This window comes from Kogia breviceps, chromosome 17 (assembly GCF_026419965.1).
Source record: "Kogia breviceps isolate mKogBre1 chromosome 17, mKogBre1 haplotype 1, whole genome shotgun sequence".
Lineage (NCBI taxonomy): Eukaryota > Metazoa > Chordata > Mammalia > Artiodactyla > Physeteridae > Kogia > Kogia breviceps.
Genome location: NC_081326.1, coordinates 44,402,108 through 44,416,906, shown reverse-complemented (window position 1 = coordinate 44,416,906; position 14,799 = coordinate 44,402,108). Strand labels below are relative to the sequence as shown.

General features: G+C 52.2%; 1 long non-coding RNA gene across 1 annotated transcript; it reads left to right on the top strand.

Annotated features, from left to right (window-relative positions):
• The first annotated feature begins 597 nt into the window (after nucleotides 1-597).
• On the top strand, nucleotides 598-14,270 carry LOC136792941 (uncharacterized). Its single transcript, XR_010837577.1, has 3 exons — nucleotides 598-648; nucleotides 12,702-12,792; nucleotides 13,915-14,270. It is a non-coding gene; the product is annotated as an uncharacterized lncRNA (long non-coding RNA).
• Nucleotides 14,271-14,799: the final 529 nt, after the last annotated feature.

Below are 14,799 nucleotides of genomic sequence, written 5' to 3'. Positions count from 1 at the left end.
GGTCCCGCGGGCGCCAAGAGCCCCGCCGGGCGAACTAGCGCAGCGCGCAGGCGCAGACGGAGGGTAGGCGGGGAGGCGCCGGGCTCGGCTTGGGCGGGGAGGGGTGACTCAGAGGGCGGGGGTGGCCCTAGAGCCGCAGCCTCCGCCCCGGACCCGGTCGGCCCCACATCGGCCATCCCCAGGGCCGCCTCCGGGAGGGGCGGGGCCGGCCGGCTAGGCAGGTGAGGGCGGCCCCGGGAGGGTGAGTTTAGAGGCTTCTTTGTCGATCGCCCGGCCCCGCCCCAGGCCTGGGCGCTAGCTGCCGGAGCTGAGTCACGGCCGACTGCTGGATGCGTGGCCACATGGCCCCAGGCGGAAGAGTGCGTCCCTGTCCTGAAGTTGGCTTAGTCTCAGGAGGAAGCCAGAGAGACAAAAGCCAGGGAGCGGTGGCTTCTGTTCTACAAAGCTCATTACTCGTAGCCCATAACTGAGGTCACCCCAGCACTCACACAGCCCTGAGCAGGAACCACCGTCCGTCCACCCACCCCCATGCAACCTCCAAAGGGATCATGATTTTGAGGCTTGAGGCAAAGCTCCCCAACAGACTTGCAGTGACATGGTCCAGTAAGGTTCCTCTAGAGCTGCCCCATGTCCCCACACCTGCCTGAGGTATGCGATACGGGCTGAGAGGGCGGGCTTGGGGTTACCTGGAGAATTTGTCAGAAATGCACATTCCCTCGCCTTGTTCGAAGAGCATGAACTTCAACAGAACCCGGTAAAGCAGATGCTTGGTTAGACCTCACTTTGAGTGTCACTAATTCTGAGGAAGTTCCCCTGAACATAGATGTATTAACCACAAATGAGTGCGGCTGAATGATCATAAGTTGAGTTTGCAAGGGGGCACAATTAGAAGCTGGAAGAAGTGGCAGCCAAGCCAGGGTCACCAGGTCCCCATGCCTGTGTTTAATTTATGAGCACAGGCCAAACTTGAATTGCAGCCATCCTTAGGAAGCTTCTAAAGTCTTTCTACTTTGGTGGTATTGAGTACATCCCGAAATAAGCAGCATCAGCTGGCATTTCCACACTACTTGTTTTTCTCGGAATGCCTTTCCAGCATGGCATGTGGATTTGGGTTATATACACTGTAGCTTAAGCCTATCCACCACTAATGAGCTTGAGCCCCCAGAAGAGTCTGTTATGACTAATGTCAACTCGAATGGATTTTTATATAATCTCTACTTTAAAGGATGCTAGTCTATCAAAAGAGGATAGAGAAAAACTTCACAGAAAATCAGGTTTAAGAACAAATTTGTCCCCTTGCTTGGCCAATGTCATGTTATCCTGTTAACTGCTCCTAATGAAAAACATGAGTGCATATTATATTTTCAACAATTTGTTTGAAGTGAGGTCTCATGAGTCTGAAGACAGATGGCCTTGGCTTAAATCTCAGCTTTTCCACTTACTGGCCGGTGACCTTGGGCAAGTTCTTACCTCTTTGTGCCTCAGTTTCTTTATCTGAAAAATGTAGTTGTAAATATTTATTTTAGGGGCTTCCCTGGTGGCGCAGTGGTTGGGAGTCCGCCTGCCAATGCGGGGGACGCGGGTTCGTGCCCCGGTCCGGGAGGATCCCACGTGCCGCGGAGCAGCTGGGCCCGTGAGCCGTGGCCGCTGGGCCTGTGCGCCCGGAGCCTGTGCTCCGCGACGGGAGAGGCCACAGCGGTGGGAGGTGCGCGTACCGCAAAAAAAAAAAAAAAAAAAAAAAAAAAAAAAATTATTTTACACTTACTACAGTCAGATATTGTAAGAAGAGATTTGCAAGTGTTAGTTTGTGTAATCCCCACTTTACAAATGAGGAAAACGAAGCTCAGGGAGGCTGGGTACCAAGGTGGCCCCATCTCCATCCTGGCCTGTTTCCTCCAGTCCCTCCTCTTGACCATGCCTCTTCTTGCCTCCTTGCTCCTGATTGGCTGTCAGACATTAGCCAGGCATGTTCTCATGAGTGCATCATAATGACTAACATTGTTTTGAGCAGTTCCTATGTACAATAACACAAACTAGTATAAACGCTTTACTAGAATTAAAGCATTTGATTATTACCATCACCCCTTGAGATGGGAATTAGTATTATTATCATCTCCATTTCTCAGGGGAAGAAACTGAAACAGAGATACTGAGAGATTTAACCCAGGATCATATCTTAGTTCCCTGACCAGGGATTGAAGCCGGGCCTGCTGCAGTGGAAGCTCGGAGTCCTAACCACTGCACTGCCAGGGAAGTCCCTAGGTGATCCTTGTTATAAAGTGGTAAAGAACCTGGCTAAACTGTGTTCCAGTGTTTTGTGGAGGGTAGAACATGTGAGCCATAAAATTGGATGTTTAGCTGAGGAGATGTCTCAGCAGTGTTGAAGGAGCAGCTTGGTTTCTCCTGAATCTTTAGTGTAAAATGCAAAAGTAGAGAGATGAATTGCAGAAAGAATTAAGTAGAAAGGAGCCAGAATTTGGAGATTTAGAAAATTCTGTGTGCCATATTGCAAAAAAAAAAGAAAGAGAGAGAGAGAAAGCGTGTTCTGAATAGAACACTAAGGGTGTGGTTGAACAACCACTGCATAAAGAGGTCATGGGTGTGACCACAGATCTAATCAGTCTGGGGTGGGGGAGGGGTCAGGAGATGGGATTATACTAGCAGAGATGCCGCTGGTTTGCACTAAAGGGGACCAAGAAAGCAAGACAGGAGAGAAGATGGTCAGACTTCTTGGTTTCCACAAAACCAGACCACAGAGCTTTTTGGTTACAAACTTACACTGTTATTCAAGGAGAGGAAAGAAGGACCCTGAAGGCAATTCGGAGATTATCAGGCCACCAACCTAGGGTTTAACAGGCCAGAAAGCCTTGAGAAAGACCCCTACTTCCTTCCACTTGACAGAGCTGCAGAGGCAGAACCACTGTCCCGGTGAGTCTGGAAAGGCAGAGCGTTGAACCAAAGGATTACTCTTGAGCCTTAAGATCTAATGGACTTTGCCTTGCTAGGTTTTGCGCTTGCTCGGGACCCATCACCCCTTCCTTCTTTCCTGTTTCCCCCTTTTGGGATGAGAATGCCTATCCTATGCCTCTCCCACCATCGTATTCTGGATGCAAGAAACTTGTTTCACAGGTTCACAGCTGGAGAGGAATTTGCCTCAGGATCACTTGTATCTCAGGTCTAGGGACTTTGGAGCTGATGCTGGTTGGAGTTAAGACTTGGGATTTAGGATGGAATAAATATATTTTGCATGTGAGAAGGACGTGAATTTGGGGGGGACAGAGATGGAATGCTATGGACTGAACTGTGTCCCCTCAACATGGTGGTATGGAGACGGGGCCTTTGAAAGGTAGTCAGGTTTAGATGAGGTTATAAGGTCCCCCTGTCATGAATTAGTGTCCTTATAAGAAGAGACCAGAGAGCTTACTTACTCTCTCTCTCTGCCATGTGAGGACACAGTGAGAAGGTGCCATCTGCAAGCCAGGAAAGACTCTCAACAGACACCAACCCTGCTGGCACCTTGATCTTGAGCTTCAAGCCTCCAGAACTGCAAGAAAATAAATGCCTGTTGTTTAAGCCGCATGGTGGTCTATGGCATTTTGTTATGGCAGCCCAAGCTCACTGAGATGCTTCTTAAATAAAAGCCCTGCACTTCCTGAGGCAGCAAGGATACCTCTAACATGGGGAGAAGTCTAGCACAAAGAGCTGGGGCACGGGGTGCAGTGAAAAGGGATGAAACACACGAAGGATACCATTTCCAGGCAGGGATTGACTGAGTTCCTACCATGCTCCCAGCACCGAGCCGAGCTCCATCCTAGAGTAACACGGCTCCTGGCCCGCGGATACCTGGGGAAGCTGTTGTTCTGTCTGCCTCTCGGCAGCCTTGCTTCTCAAACCTCCCTCCAAGGATAGAGGGTGACCACTGCCCCCAGCCTATTGAGGAAGCAGCTGCACCCAGCAAGCTGGGAGGCTGCATGTGGCCAGAGCAGACTGTTGCCCTTCATTTAATTCTCCAGGCCCAGACTTAGGCCAAGCATGGAGATGGACCTGCCAGTCTCCAACTCCAGTCGCCTCTCCAAGCCTTTCCCTGCCCATTTCCAAGGTCCCTTCAGCCTCCGGGCAGTGCTGCCACTAAGAGGGAGAACTGACCTGGGTTTCACTTCCTCTGGAGGAGATGTAAATAAACAGAAACTAATCTAATCAGCTCCCAGGATATCAACACCCACTGCAGGCACCCAGCCACCAAGACCATCAGTCTCTTCCCTGCTGCTCTTGGAATGGCTCCACAGCTTTGGAAAAAACACTGACACCCGGGCCCCAGCCCTGAGTTCCTCATTTCATTGCCTGGGATTCGGCCTGGGCATTGGCTTTTGTAGATTCCACACGCAGCCAGGCCTGAGCTCCACCACCCCTGGGATCCACATTGCCTGCATCTGTGAAATGGGGCTCATGGTACCTCCCAAACAGGGTGTTGTGAGGCTGAAGTGCGAGACAGCCTGGGCTAGAAAGGGAAGGGAATCGTTCGTCAAGGGCTAAGGGGAGCCCTGTGCCAGGCGCCACGCTAGGGGTGGGCTCCTCTGCAAGACCGCTCAGCAGGCTCCCCTAGGGGGGTGGTGCCCCACCCTCGCTGGCATCTGCCCAGCTCCTTACCGCTTATGGAGCCGTTCACTCCATGAGACCAAGGCTGGCACACCGTGGCACCCAGCAAATATCTATTAGATGAACCAATGGACGGTGTCCTTTGACTTCCGTGACAACTTTGAGAAGTAAACCAGAAAGATCCTTATCTTCCCCGATTCCATAGAAAGAATGGGGAGTTCAGAGTCAAGGTTCTGTCACTAGCTTTGTGTCCCAGAGACACAGTTAAGGGAACTTAACTTCTCAAAGCCTTTGTTTCTTCATTTGTAAAGTAGGATTTTCTAATAATTCCTTTGTTATGAGGCTATTCTGAAGAGCTGCTGAGACAATATGTGAGGGAAACACTTATAGAAACTATTATTTGATGAGGGAATTGAGGTTCAGATAGGTTAAGTGACTTGCCTACAGTCACACAGCTAGTAAATAGTGAAGCCAGGACCAAAGAACTTCTGGACTTTTCCTGCTCCCCACATAGAAACGCAGGCCCACATATACTTAAAACAAAAACAAACACCAAAATAAGTACCTGGTTAAAGAGAGAAGGATTCAGATATTTAGAGAAGAGATCCTGGGCCTTGTTTGTCTCCCAAGGCTCACCCAAAGGGGAGAGTGTTGCAGTGAATTTTGCAGAAAGGAAGAATGAGGCTTTGGGTAAAGATTTTTTTTTTTAAAGAAGGACTATTCTGGGAGAAAACACAGATAAGTGAATAAGCAAAGAATTTTGTTTGTCCACGATGGAGAAGCTGAGAGGGAACCAAGGTGAAGAAGAGGCAGTTGTGTGGGAGAAGCCTTTGCCATCTCTGGAGGGCCTGGCAGCCTGCAAACGGGGCCCTGTGTGGCTCAGAGCACAGCGTCTCAGCTCCCACCCAGGGCCAGCTGCAAGGGTGCCTTTGAACGTCCTTACAACCAAGCTCTGTGCCCAGGGACTGCTCACCCAGAGCTGGCTCTTCTGCGTGAAGCTCTGTCCTAAAGTCCCACTAGACAAGGAAGGAACCTGTAGTTACAGACCACCTGTCCTGGCACCTGTGATCACAGGAGGATTAGGTTAGGGCCCTGCCTCCCAGTGAGAGAAGCATTCTCCACCCCATTACACAGGTGGGGCTCAGAGATGCTAGGTCACTGGCCACTTCCCAGGGCCCCTCCGGCCTTCACATGTCCTGGTCATTCTTTTAATGCACGTCTGTGTGCCTCCAGCCCCGGAATCCACGTGTCTGCTCTCGCCTGGGCTCCCGGTGGACTCTGGGGGCAGGCTTCGTGCGGGGCTGGCCGGCAGGCAGGCTGGCATTACCTAATTGCTGGCCGGCTTCTTTTTTGTCACCTCATTTCTCCAAGCTGCCTGGCTCTGAAAGCCTCCATCTCAGACAGACAAATGAGACTCCAGCCTTGTTCTGCCTGAGCTCCAGCAAAAGCAAGAGATCAGAGGCTGCCGTCTTGTTGGAGAAGCCGCCAGGATCCGGATCACAAAGCACTGGGGGCAGTGGATGTCTTTAGCAGGTGACAAAGCCCAGGCCAGTGCCCTACTTTTGGCTGTGACTTCCCTTGTTGGGCTCTGCCTTCTGCCGTAAGGTGTCTGGGGTCAGCGTTCTGAGCACTGAGACTTTTTCCTCATCAACCAGCCGCCCTAGGGAGATGGTGGACCCTTGTTAGAGCCAGCCCCTGGCATCCTAAAAGGCTCCCCTCCCTCCCCAGTCTCTGCACTCAGGGAAGAAGGAAGTAAGCAAAGCACACACTGGGGCACGGCCTCAGACAGGCCCGCACACCTGGAGGTTGAATCCAATTCCCAGCGGCAAGGCTGGTGTGGGCCCAGCTCAAAAGCACCCCTCTGGGGGGGCTTCCCTGGTGGCGCAGTGGTTGAGAGTCCGCCTGCCGATGCAGGGGACACGGGTTCGTGCCCCGGTCCGGGAAGATCCCACATGCCGCGGAGCGGCTGGGCCCGTGAGCCATGGCCGCTGGGCCTGCGCGTCCGGACCCTGTGCTCCGCAGCGGAAGGGGCCGCAGCGACGAGAGGCCCGCGTACCGCAAAAAAAAAAAAAAAAAAAAAAAAGCACCCCTCTGGGCCCCTGCCCAAGGCTGCAGCACCTGCCTCTGAACGAAAGGCCCTTGGAGAGGCTGAGGAGAGACCCTAGGGCACCTGGCCTTATCCTGCCCTGTGCTGGCTGGCAGGTGGGGTGGACAGATCCGCATTGATGCTCTCCCCGGGCTGTGAGCTTGTCAAGGGCAGGATCTGCGTCCCACTGGACTTGGTATCTCCTGGCCCAGGTTAGCATTCACCAGGGCCAAGCACTGTTCTGAGTTAACCCACTAACCCTCACCTCTACCCGAGGAGGTGCTATTCCCATTTCTCAGGTAGAGAAACTGACACACAAACAGATGAGGTTCACGAAAGTCAGGAATGGGGAGTGAGGATTCAACCAGGCATGGTTGAATGGACTCCCGAGTCCACGCTGTTGACCATTATACTATGGTGACTCTTGACGAATAAATGATGCATGGATGGATGAAACGATCAGTTAATGGCTTGTAGAGAGACTGACACAAAAACCCCCTGTTCAAAATTATTTCCTCCTGGGGCTTCCCTGGTGGCGCAGTGGTTGAGAGTCCGCCTGCCGATGCAGGGGACGCGGGTTCGTGCCCCGGTCCGGGAGGATCCCACATGCCGCGGAGCGGCTGGGCCCGTGAGCCATGGCCGCTGAGTCTGCGCGTCCGGAGCCTGTGCTCCGCAACGGGAGAGGCCACAACAGTGAGAGGCCCGCGTACCGCAAAAAAAAAAGTGGAATTTTGGGGTCATACGCTACGGTCATGTGTAATTTTATTAGACACTGACAAATTTATTAATTTTCACTCTGCTCCCCAACGAGAGAGGCCACAATGGTGAGAGGCCCAAGTACCGCAAAATAAATAAATAAATAATTTCCTCTTTTAAGTTTTAGGGCCTGTGAATCTGCTATTGAAATGCGTCCCTTTGAGCTCTGGTCCGTGAAGCCCCTCAGGCATTGGAGTGACGGCAGTGCCTGGCCGTGTACCACGGCTGCGGGGATGGCTGGGTGAGGCCTATGGCCTGGGAAGGAGCCATCCCAGTGTGTGAGGAGGGAGGAACGGGGTGTTGGGGGTTTCTGCGGAGATCGCTGCTGCCGCTGTGATCTGTGGTGGAGCTGTGTCTGGGACTCAGGCTCCAGAGCCTCCGAGCTGGGTCCGAGTGGCTATGCCTCGTACTGCTGTGTGGCCTGGGGTGTCACGTGGCCTCTGGGGTCCAGGTTCCTCATCTGTCCTTGGGGATACTGAGAGCGACCTCGGGGCTAATGGTTAAATAAGCTGGTGTTGGTGGTGCGTCTGGCGCTGAGTTGGTGCTCCGCCAATAGAAGCCGTTATCTTTGTCATCACACAAACTACAGCCAAAAACTAAGTCCGTGGCGATGACTAACCCGCTGTTCCGTCTGAAATGGGTTACCGCTCTGGCGACCCTATTTCCGGTGTCCCGGGGACCGCCCCGCTCCCCAGCCCTCCCTCCTCTGTCCCGGCCTGGCCCCGGCTTCCTGCCATCTGGACTCCATCCAGTCTGAAAGCGCAAGAGAGCCCGCGGCAAAACCAGGTGGGCGAAGCCCCTGCAACACCCTCTTTTCCCTGTTTCCCGTGCTTGTCGGGTTCCAACTCTTTGCCATCTTGGGTCTCCAGCTGTTCCTCACCCCCTATGCCTTTTTTGGTAACTTTTTTCTCTCTCCCCATTCCGGGGCTCCCCATGGCTCTCATTAAACTCTAAATGATGCAGCAGGTGGCAGTGACGACACCCTCTCCATTCCAAGTGCTCACCAAAGGGTTGTGCACGCTGGAGACACAGGATGAAGGGAGGCCCGGGCCCCGGGGCCGTGGGCGTGGGGGCAGCAGGAGGATTCCTTACGCGGCCATGACCTGACACCAGAGACAGAGGGAAGGTCTGAGGGCTCTCTGTGTGTCCTGGGATAATTCTGTCTGTCCATCTGTCACACCAGGACGGGAATCCTCAGTTCTGTACACCCAGGAGTAGAGGGAAGGTACGAGATACTTAACAAAGATGACCATGAAAGTCCTGGTCACCATCCACTCCACCAAGGACTAGTGATAATAACTAGCGTTCAGTTGACAAAGCCTCTCTCGTAAACTCTCCTGAACCTCACAACCACCCCATGAAGCGACCGAGAAAAATGGCACCATTAACCCCATTTCACAGGTGAGGAAACTGAGGTCCTGAGAGTTTCAATGACTGGCCTGAGGCCTAGGCCACAGGGCTGATCCCCGGAACCATTTTCCCATCCCTTTCTGAGATCCTTTTCATTTTGTACTCTCAGCCTCTGCCCCGCCCGTGAGTCCCGCACTGCGCCTTCCCCCGGGCTGGCCCTGGGTGCTGGCAGCTTGGAGAGTCATATACTGAGGACTGTGGCCACCACAGAGCCCGGCCTCAGGCAGGCCCTCACCTGCTCCACAGGGCTTTTTCCACTCCTGGCCTGGCCTCCCTTCGTTCCCCTTAACAACACTTCCAGAATGGCACCCCCCAACCCCCCTCTCACCCCGACCCTCCCGTCATCCCCTCCTACACTCCGCGGATGTTCTTGCCTCCTGTGACTCCTGACGATCATGGTCCTGAGCAGGAAGAGCCTTTAGTCCAGCCCCAAGCCTGGAAGCACACCTGCCTCCACCCCCTTTTTGTTTTCTCCTCTTCAGTCTTAAGGCTGCAGGAGGCCCCCCTCCTCTCCCTTTTGACCTCTCTCCCTCCTGGCGCTCCAGGCTCCTTCTCCATCAGTGGTCAACCTTCTCTTCAGAATTTCTGGCCTTTCCTCTGCACTGGCGCCCCCAGCCCAGCAACATGCTGTTGTCTCTCCCTTCTTCTTTGCCACGGCATTTTCATGCCACTTCCCCATTCGACCTGAATTCTTAAAAGGACAGTCCACACCAGGGTTTGTCGACCTCAGCACTATCGCCATTTGGGGCCAGATAATTCTTTATTGTGGGGGTCATCCTGTGTGTTTACCTCAATTTTCTTGGGCTGCCATCACAAAATACTATGGACTGGGTTGTTTAAAAACAGAAATTTATTTCTCACAGTTCTGGAGGCTGCAAGACCAAGGTTAAAGTCTGGCAATTGAGTTTCTAGTGAGGATTCTGCTCCTGGCATGCAGACAGCCACCTCTTCTTCATGGCCCTGCCTGGTCTTTCCTCTGAGTGTGAGGAGAGAGAGACAGCAAGCTGTCTGACAACTCTTCTTATAAGGGCACTAATCTCATCAGACCAGAGCCCCACCCTCATAACCTCATCTAACACTAACAACTTCCGAAAGCCCCATCCCCCCTGCCACCAGAATACTGTCATATTTGGGGTTAGGGCACGGGCTCTAGGCGCAGAGGCTTCAGTAGTTGTGGCACATGGGCTCAGCAGTCGTGGCTCACAGGCTCAAGAACGCAGGCTCAGTAGTTGCGGCGCACGGGCTTAGTTGCTCCGCAGCATGTGGGATCTTTCCAGACCAGGGCTCGAACCCATGTGCCCTGCATTGGCAGGCAGATTCTTAACCACTGCACCACCAGGGAAGTCCCCCTTTTCCCTTTTCTAGCTATACTTTCCCCCTGGTTACTTCATCCATTCATGTAACTTTAAAGACATTTCAATATTGAAAATCCAAGTTGATACCTAAAGCCCTGAGCTCTCCATTGAGGACTTGAAAACACAGTTGCCAACTTACCACCTGTCCTTGGACTGTCCCACAGAGTGGTCACACCCACACGCCCAGTACTCAGCTCATCCATCTTGCTTAGAAACTGCTCTGGCTTGTGTGCTCCACCTCAGCAACCCCACCACCGTCCTCCCAGACCTGAACCAACCCATTGTGCAAGATGCCTCCTTTTCTATCTCGTGTCTTGCAGGAACCACCAGGTCTCTCTAATTTTACCTCCAAAGTGCCCCTTCTCTCGCCACTGCCTTGGTTTTGGCTGCCATCAATACTGCAGTCACCCCCCAATTGTCTTAGCGTCTCCACTCTTGCTTCCCTCCAATCCCATCCTCCACCTTGCAAGCAGAGTGATATTTCTAAAATGCAAATCTTACCACCTCACTTTCCTGCTCAAAATTCCTCATTAACTCACCATTCCCCTCTGGCAGCGATTTTTCCGTTTTTAGCATAATGCCTCCAATAGATAGCAAATTAACAGTTGAGTAATAGGGAGGGACATCCGGAGACCCTCCTGGATACCCAGCTTCCCCTTCCTTCCCCCAGCCCAAAACACACATGCATGCATACACATGTGCACACAAGTGCCCAGCAGCACACACACTGTTTCCTACATTAGTTTTGTTTAGACTATAGATGCCATCTAGTCTACCCTACCTGGATGTCCACTATGTCCAGGAAGCACCTCTACCACAGCTCTGGCAACATCCAGCATCTACTGGATACTCTCAAATGACATGCAGCTCACTACTTTACAGGATCCATTTCAGGATCCTGTTTTGAAAGTCAAAAATCATTTAAGTGATTTTTGTGACTGCATACAATTTAGGGCCCAGGATAGCCTGTAACTTGACACCAGTAAGGCTTGTCTTACTTGCCTCATTAGGACTTGGAGGTTCTTAGTGCAGTTTGTGCTTGGGTGTAAACAGAAAAGGGAATGCTTCTGAGCGCCCATTACATCACCCTTCAGTGCTGGCTCAGCAATTGGCTGCTGGCTAAACTGGCTAAAACCAGTTGGAACTGAGCTGCTGGACTGTAAGACCAGACTGGTATGAACAATAGAAACGATGCCTCTTTTCAGGGTCCTGCTCACCAGAGAGGCCCAGGCCACTCTGCACCTATGCAAGGGATGATATTGTCACTGAGCTGTGCAGCTCCAGGTTCAAACCCCAGCTCAGCCACTTAAGAGGCATGTGACCAAGATTGGATGACCAGTCTGGTCCTCAGTTTCCTCATCTGTGAAATAGGTTGTCAGTAGGACAAAGACCATGTCTATCAAATGCCAGGTGCTTACTAGTTTCTCAACCAATGGTGGTAGCTAGGGAACACCGTTCACCAGCCCCTTCCTCATTCCTACCTGGGCTCAGAAGTAGGTGTTTCTGGACTTTATGAATGAATGAACTCGGTGACTTGACTAATTAATGAATTTGTACATCTCTGGCTCAGGTCCTCTAGGCCCCCTGTTTGTAGACACCCTCGCCCTTGAGGTCAACTGTCCAGGCAGCCACAGACCCCACAAGGGGAGGGAGTTTTGCCATTTGGGGGGGTAGCTCACTTGGGACGGGAAGGATTAAAACCTCTGTGGCCACCAGATCTAAGCACTCAACCCAGAGGGATGTTTTCTGTTGCCGTCCTGACTCCCAGAAGTGGGTTTTAGAGGGGCGAGTTCAAGGAGCTGGTGAGAGTGCATACCAGGTGAATGTCGGGTGTCCTTCTGGCTCTGAGAACACTTGATAGTCTCAGATGTGAGATGTGACATCACCTTGGGAGCTAAAAAGAGCCCCTCACTCCACAACAAGGACCTACTATGGAGCACAGGGAACTATATTCAATGGAAAAGAATCTGAAAAATAATATATGTGTGTGGGACTTCCCTGGTGGCGCAGTGGTTAAGAATCCACCTGCCAACACAGGGGACACGGGTTCGAGCCCTGGTCCGGGAAGATCCCACATGCCGTGGAGCAACTAAGCCCATGTGCCACAACTACTGAGCCTGCATTCTAGAGCCCTCACTCTAGAGCCCGCGAGCCACAACTAGTGAAGCCCGTGCGCTTAGAGCCCGTGCTCCGCAACAAGAGAAGCCACCGCACCTCAAGAAGAGTAGCCCCAGCTCACCGCAAATAGAGAAAGCCCGTGCACAGCAACAAAGACCCAGTGCAGCCAAAAATAAATAAATAAATAAAATAAAAAATAAAATAAACCCACTTGCTTCCAGAGGTCAAGAAGAAAATAACATTAAAAAAAAAAGAATATGTGTGTGTGTGTTTGTGTATAACTGAAACACTTTGCTATATACCTGAAATGTTGTAAATCAACTATACTTCAATAAAAAAATTATAATTAAAATTTTAAAAAAACTCTCACTCCATTGCAGAAAGAGACCTGCGATGGGCCAGGGACAAAACAGGGCCCTGGCATCCTCCTGGACATGGGGTGGGACCCCATAGAGGAGGCAGCTGATTCAGGTAGAGTACTCAGTGCATGGCCAGCCACAGGGTAAGTAGGGCTGGCCTATGTTGCTTGCTGTGTTTGGTGGAGCTTTTCTTGGAAAGAATAAAGGGGTTATGAGTAGAACTGAAGCCAGCACACAATATAACTCTGGACATGGCAGCCCACTGCCAGCGCCCTCAGTGGCCTCCCACTGTCTGAGGGTAGAGACGGTCCTTGAGCCCAGCCTGAAAGCTCCCACAGGCACCCCACTCAGCTCCCTGGCCCCTTCAGCTCACTCATGCCGGCCACATGGCCTCGTTTCAGTTCTTCGAGGGACCCCTTCCTTCCTCTGGAAGTGACCTCTGACCTTGCCTGGAGGTCTGCTCACCTGGTAGAGATGTCACGGGACACGGCCCCTAGCAAGAGGAGAAGCAGTAAGCGGGATATGGTCTGGGCTTCCCTGACTGCTCGGTGACTCCATGGTTATCCCTGCTCCTGTGAGCCTACACCTGGTCCTCCGTGCACCCCTGTCCCCCTTATCACCTGCTGGGGGTGGGGGGAGGGCAGGTGGCAGCTGGGGCGCAGCACCCTTCCCCAAAGAGGAAACGAGAGTTGCTTTTTTTAAGCCCAGTTGCTGCACCGCTAGGCGTCAGCAAGAGCGACTAGGCAGCGTGCGCACACATGTCTGAGATGTAGGTTTCTCAAGGCCAGAGCCGGCGCCCCAGCGGCCCACCTTTGTGGCTTGTCCGTGCCCGCTGTGCCCAGAGACCTGGCTCAGCTGTCACTCAAGTTGGGAAGGAGCTGTGAAATGTTCACAGGGGCAGGGGCTAGTGTTTATGAAATGATGCCTGAAAAATGCTTTGGAAACATCTATGTATTACAGAACGATATTTCTGTTGCCATTGGAGACTAGCAATCTTGGAAGATTTCCCTGGGACTTACAAGTAGAGTAGGGAGAAAAGAAATGGCCTAGGGTGTCACCGTCCACATGGTAATTTGCAGAATCCATTAGATGAGTGCCTGGAATAATCCAGAGGCTTTCTGCACTTGCAAGATTAGGTAGAAAATAAGAGCCTTTCTCTGAGTGATGATAATAATTAGTATTAATAGTAATTAACAGTAATGACATGTCAATTCTTGTGCTAACCACTTTATAGGCTGGATCTCATTAATGCTCACTACACACTGTGAGAAAGGACTGTTGTTATCTTCTCCATTGCACAGATGAAGAAACCGAAGTTCAGGGCTGCTGGCTGACCTGCCCAAGGTCACACGCAGCCAGCAGTGGCAAAGCCAGGATGCAAACCCAGGTGACCTGACTCCTGAGCACGAGCTCCAAGGATGACTTTACAAGAAAGGGTTAACTCAGCAGCCAAGTCACATTAGGCCGGGAGTGTCTCAACCTCCCCCGCACTTTGTTATCAGTAGGGGAGCTTTTTAACAATACTGATGACATCAGGGGTCTCCAACCTCTGGGATCTAATGCCTGACGATCTGAGGTGGAGCTGACATAATAATAATAGAAATAAAGTGCACAATAAATGTAATGCGCTTGAATCATCCTGAAACCATCACCCCCCACCCCGCCCTTCCCCGGCCCGTGGAAAAACTGTCTTCCATGAAACCGGACCCTGGTGCCGAAAGAGATGGGGGAACTGCTGGATGACATGACGAGGTCCCATCCTAGACCAATGGGAAGGGGGTGGGAGCTGGGCATGAATATTTTCCAAAAGCGTCTCAGGTGGTTCCCTGGCCAGGGTTGGTCAGGAAGGGCCCCGGAAGTTGCATGGGGGGCAAGGAACTGTCCACTCAAGCCTGCTCCCCCCACCCTCCTGCACCAGCCCCCTGCCCCACAGGGCCGCAGAGCAGAGAGGCCAGGGGTCTGACTTTCTGGCCCTGACCTTGGCTTAGCACTGCCTCTGGGGACTGCTCCGAGGGTCCCTCCCACACACCCTCTGACGGATACAATCTACCTGCAGCCAGGCTAACTAGCACAACCCCTGGGCCCAAGAGGAAAAGGAGCAAAAAGCCTCCTTTTTTTT